The 5693-nt window shown below is 42.1% G+C and overlaps 1 non-coding gene across 1 annotated transcript; it reads right to left on the bottom strand.

Moving 5' to 3' along the window:
- Positions 1-3211: 3211 nt before the first annotated feature.
- On the bottom strand, positions 3212-3402 carry LOC138499001 (U2 spliceosomal RNA). The gene has a single exon (XR_011279065.1). It is a non-coding gene; the product is annotated as a U2 spliceosomal RNA (small nuclear RNA).
- Positions 3403-5693: the final 2291 nt, after the last annotated feature.

Genomic DNA, 5693 nt, shown 5'->3' with positions numbered 1-5693 from the left:
TTGCATTTGCCGCCTCACACCCTCCTAAAGATAGAAACATGAGACTGAGGGCAAGATTGCCCAGCCTACATGAACCATCATCCTACTATAACCACAGAGGCTACATTGATCTAGCAAACAAATGCTCGCAACTTACCAAATCTGCCCCTATCACAGCATCCAACCAGACACAGTCACAAAGAGACACCCTAACCAAAAATAAACAACCTCCTACTACTACACCAGCCAATACCTTATCACTAACTGGTTCACTAGTCAATGCTAGATCTATGGTAGCTCACGCTACAGATATCTCTGACACCTTAACTAAGGAGAACCTAGACCTACTAGTCATAACCGAAACATGGCTCCATGAGGCGGCTGGCCCGGCCATCATGCTAGCAATACCGGATGGCTACCAACTACTAAGAGTTGACAGACCTCATACCAAAGGAGGTGGCCTAGCCATTATCCACAAATCCACTCTACCCATCAAATTAGCTACTAACGTACTATTTCAATCATGTGAACTCCTTACTGCTAAACTTCACCTCTCGTGCAACCGTACCATCACTATGCACATCATCTACAGACCTCCTGGACCACTAGGATCCTTTGAAGATGACCTAACTAGTATCTTAACCAATAACACTAAAGACCATGCTCAAATCCTACTACTGGGAGACTTTAACCTGGGCTTCAATGACTGTAATGACAAACACGCCCTATCCGTTGCTACACTAAGACTATGCCTTAACTCAAAAAGTCTCCTCCCCCACTCACGTCAAAGGTAGGACCTTAGACTGGGTTGCTGATCGGAACTGCAACATTAGCATCACCAACATTCTGCCACAATCTTGGACCGACCACTACTTAATTGTATTCAACGCCTCACTTGACCTTATCCGACCCAAACCTATACTCGTGGCCCCGCCTCTCCCCACCAGAAATAAAAAAGATATCACAGCAGAACGAATCCTACCACACCTTCTCCCCACACTCGACAATCTAGACAATACTACAGACCCTACTCTGCTTGTGGAAGTCTACAACAGCACAATGATTAAGGCACTTGACTTTATTGCTCCCACCAAAACTCGCAAAAGTAAACAACTCTGTCATTTGAACAACTGGTTCAGACCACAGCTGAAAGATCTCAGAATCCAAAAAAGAAAGCTACAATCAATTTGGCAACACTCACCCACGGTGGAGAACAAAATCATATTAGTCACATTTGCCAAACAGTATAAAAAGGAAATTATAACCACCAAAAGGAATACCTTTAACAACAGAATATCTAAGGCTAAATCAGATACCAAGGAACTATTCTCTATCCTCCGGGAAATGGAATCATCCATACCCCCGACTGATAACATCCCTAAAAATAAACTCTGGTGCACCAATATACAAAATGCCCTGGCGGGCAAAATTAGTATGCTCCAAACCAAAATTGCAAATAAAAAAGCCGCCCTGCTCCTGCAAACTGAACCCATACCTCAATCAGAGCCGCCCCTAAACCAGCCTGACACTCCTCACCCATTCAGCTTCAGACAAATAACCATACTAGAGACAGAAAAAATCATACTATCTCTAAAACCATCCAACTGCAAAGGAGACAACTGCCCTCCCCAAATCATAAAAGATGCAGCTAGAGATCTAGCCCCCTTCATCTCTAAACTCATTAATGCATCCTTTAAGTCAAACCTAGTGCCTAATAACCTAAAACAATCCTGGGTGCTCCCCCTCCTAAAAAAACAAACACTTGACCCTGCTATACCGACAAACTACAGACCCATCAACACAGTCCCATTCCTGCTCAAAATCATTGACAGAGTAGCGTATCTGCAAATTCAGGATTACTTAGAAGCTAACAATTTACTAGGCTCTCGGCAATCAGGCTTCCGTCCCCTTCATGGAACCGAGACAGCCCTGATTGACCTCAAGACCCAAATTGACGAGTTGAAGGACAATGGCAAATCAGCTATGCTACTCCTCCTTGACCTTTCTGCGGCCTTCGACTTGGTAGACCACGCAGTTTTATGCAAACACCTCAGTTCTGCCGCTAATTTTTCAAGTGTTGCCATAACCTGGGTACAATCCTTCCTGGCAAACTGGACAATGAGAGTATTTTCCCGCCTAGAAGCTGCTGATCCCACACAAGTTTCATGCGGTGTCCCCCAAGGATCATGTGTATCTCCAACGATGTATAACATCTTCACTAAGCCTTTGTTCGACAAGTTGGAAAGACTGGGTGTCATCTACACTAATTACGCAGATGACACGCAGATCCTTATCCCCCTTTCGGGCAACTTCTTGTTGGACACAGCCTTAGTGAATAAGATATATCTCCTCATTCAGGCATGGATGGCATCTCACGGCCTCTGCCTGAACAACGACAAAACTGAGTTACTGATCCTCGGCTCAGAGTTGGCCATCAAAAAATTGGACCCTAATTATGCTTCATTTAACATAGACAATAATGTCATTAAAGTGATGCCTGCAGTCAAAACTCTCGGGGTCTATCTTGATTCAGCGCTCACCTTCAAGAAACAAACCAACTCACTAGCATCCTCCACTGCATAAACCTGCAAACTGATCCGAGCATGCAGACCATTCCTAACGGAAACTAGTTGCATTACTCTAGCGAACGCACTTATCATATCCAAGCTGGATTACTGTAATGCCCTATATGCTGGTTCTAACAAATACATCCATGACAAACTCCAAACGCTCCAAAATAACGCTATCAGAGTAGCCTTAAACATTCCTAACAGAGTTCATATCTCCACCGCTAGGAAGAATATCCATTGGCTAAAAATTAAAGACAGGATTGCGCTTAAAACCTTATCCCTTACCTCTAAATGCCTTAACAACATAGCGCCCCCCTACCTGGTAAACAGAGTCAACAAGAGAATCTCAAACCGGCCCACCAGAATGACGAATGCCTACACATTAGTGGTGCCCAGATATAAAAAGAGCACAGCGGGCGGATCCAGCTTCCCGGTCATAGCTGCTCAAACCTGGAACAGACTCCTCCTTGACCTCAGAATGGACCAACCCTACACTAGCTTCAGGCGGAAATTCCTCACCTGGATTTGCTCCATCGACACTTAGCCTGACCACCTTACGGCCACTTATTCTAGAGACTGCGGATGAGTATAACTAGATTACTGGTTTCTAGACAACCTGCTCTATCTGCATTTCTGTATTTCTTTTTTTTTTTTTTTTTTTTTTTTGGTGCACCAGTCCTGGAGGTACTGCAATACCAAGTTGATGCGTGGAGTGGACAAAGCAAGCTCCCATTCTATCTCCCGGTTCCAAAAATCTATTTAATATATGGTCCCCAGATAGGGGACGTATCAGATATTAAACTGATAAGAACAGATACTACACTTGATCTTAGCCAAAATGCCGAGAAGCGATACATTTCTGTATTTCTGTACTGCATGTACATGCGTTCATCTTATCTGTATAACCGTTTTTTGTCTTGTAACCAAGTTCTCAAGTATCCTTGTGCTGCCTGTGCCCAGTTACCCTTGCGGGTTTGGTTTTTGCGCTATACCAAATAAACAAACAAACAAACAAACCTGTAATACTATTTTTTGAGAATATACATTAAATGAAGAGATTTGGGGGCAGTAGGTTCAGCCAGGTAGCAATACTTCTGCCAACAACATTTAGGTTTTTGAGGGCTGAGAAAAATAATTTACTATGTTTGGGGGCATTGCACAAGGGAACAAGAGTCAAAAGACGTGGCAGGATTCAAGAGGATATGCAATTGGGCAAAATATGAGAATAAAACAAGAATCAAGGTGAGAAGAAAACCACAGCAAGAGATAAGTAATGGTGATCAGAAGCAACACATGGAGACATAACCAAACAACATAGATTACACCATACAGAAGAGGTGGAAGAATGAGTATAAGTAGACATAGGTGGAGGGTTGGAAGAAAAAGATAGAAAGAAATGATCACCAGTGAGAAAGAGAGAGGCACATATCATAGAGGCATAGGGAAGTCAATAGCAGGATTGGAACATTGCTGGGGTAGCGGGAAGTGGAGACATGTGAAAGTCTATAATCAGGAAGAAATAAGAGGAATAATGGCTAAGGAGAATATGAAGACTGAACACATAAGTACCAGAAATGAAAAATAGAGATGAAGTAGATTCAGCATGGTTTCAATATCATCATAGAATGATGAAAGAGGTCCAGGGGGATTGTGGATTATGAGAAAGATTCCTGGAGTTTAGAAAATGAAGTTAAATGATACTCAAATGAAGAATAGGCAGGACATAGGAGGAGAAGAAGTACATGAAGTGGTGACAACAATACCTATTATGGTTTTGATGCCTGTAGTACACAGGGAGTATTGCAGGATAGCTAGGGAGGAAGAAAGGGCAGCAAACCTAGAGGTGTGTAAAGGGGAAAAACAAATGTATGTCAGACAGACCAATTGTAGACTGAGATGGACAAAAGGTCCACATTAGAGGAGATAGATTGGCTAAGGTACACATATTCCCGAGTGCAATAGAAACTGTGCGAGAGAGTGAGGTAGAAACAGAGGAATAAACAAGATTAGCAAGATTACTAAAATTAGAAGATTTGGAAGCAGTGAGAGGAGGATCAGAATCACAAGAAATATGATGTCATAATGTGGAGGAAAAATGTAAGAAACATTAACAACATAAGATGTATGATAGGAAATGCACCCGCCTTAATGAGAAACAACACTTATCACGACACACATGGAGAAGGTGACATATTTTGATAAAAGCAATCCACAGAAGCAAATGAGCACTGGCCCAAGGTGACAGAGACGGCTGCAAAAAAGACCCCAACGATGGTACTGGGGGCTGAAGGAGCAAGACGAGGCCGATAGAGAGAAATGGCAGTGCACAGTGGATGAACTTTCAACGCACACTGTGCAGCTTTACCCTCTGAAACCACAGTAATAGTGGACACATTCAGATGGAATAAAGTGCCATGCTGCTAATTTTTTTTTTTTTTTTTTTTTTATTATTTAAAGTGTAGTATTTTAGTTTACATTTAAACTTTTATCACACTTTCCGTTTCAATTCGATTCCTCTTTTATCCTTTCGTTTCATCATGACTATCTTTACGACCGTCACCTCCTAAGGTATATGTTTCTTTGTTCACTTAATGTGTCCAGATGTTTGCACGTTTTCCTCTGCTAGTTCATCGTCTTTTTCTTTGAGGATTTTGTCCAAAAAGTTTATACCCGCACACGAGAATCGGGGATTATGTCCTTGAATAAAATAGTCCCATCGTTCCTCATCATTACATTGTGTTGTATTTGACATATACCTTGATAACAAGCGCTTTCTGTCCTTTGAAACGGCGGTGCAGTTCATCATAAGATGCATCGGAGTCTCTAGTTGACACTCTTTTTGACAAAACCTGCAGCGCCCCTCATTACTACCTCTTCCTCCCGTTCTATTTTTATATTCGTTTGTAGGGTAAACTCCCAGCCGGATTTTTAATAATGTTGCTCTATGAGCGTATGATGGAAATTTTAGTAGATACTCTGGAAGCACATTTCTTTTTCTATGTTCGGCTGCCATGGTGATTATGTTCCTTAACTTCATTTTGGCCTCTCTTGTTGCAATCCAATCCTGTCTCATGAGCTTTTCTTTTACTTTGTTGGGGTTTGTGAGCAGTTCTTCTTTGGATGAGTCCATTTGTGTTAGTACTT

The sequence above is a fragment of the Ambystoma mexicanum genome, chromosome 5q (assembly GCF_040938575.1).
Source record: "Ambystoma mexicanum isolate Mex_15411 chromosome 5q, UKY_AmexF1_1, whole genome shotgun sequence".
NCBI classification, from domain to species: Eukaryota; Metazoa; Chordata; class Amphibia; order Caudata; family Ambystomatidae; genus Ambystoma; species Ambystoma mexicanum.
Note: the sequence above shows the minus strand (reverse complement) of the source record. Positions and strands in the feature narration are given on the sequence as shown.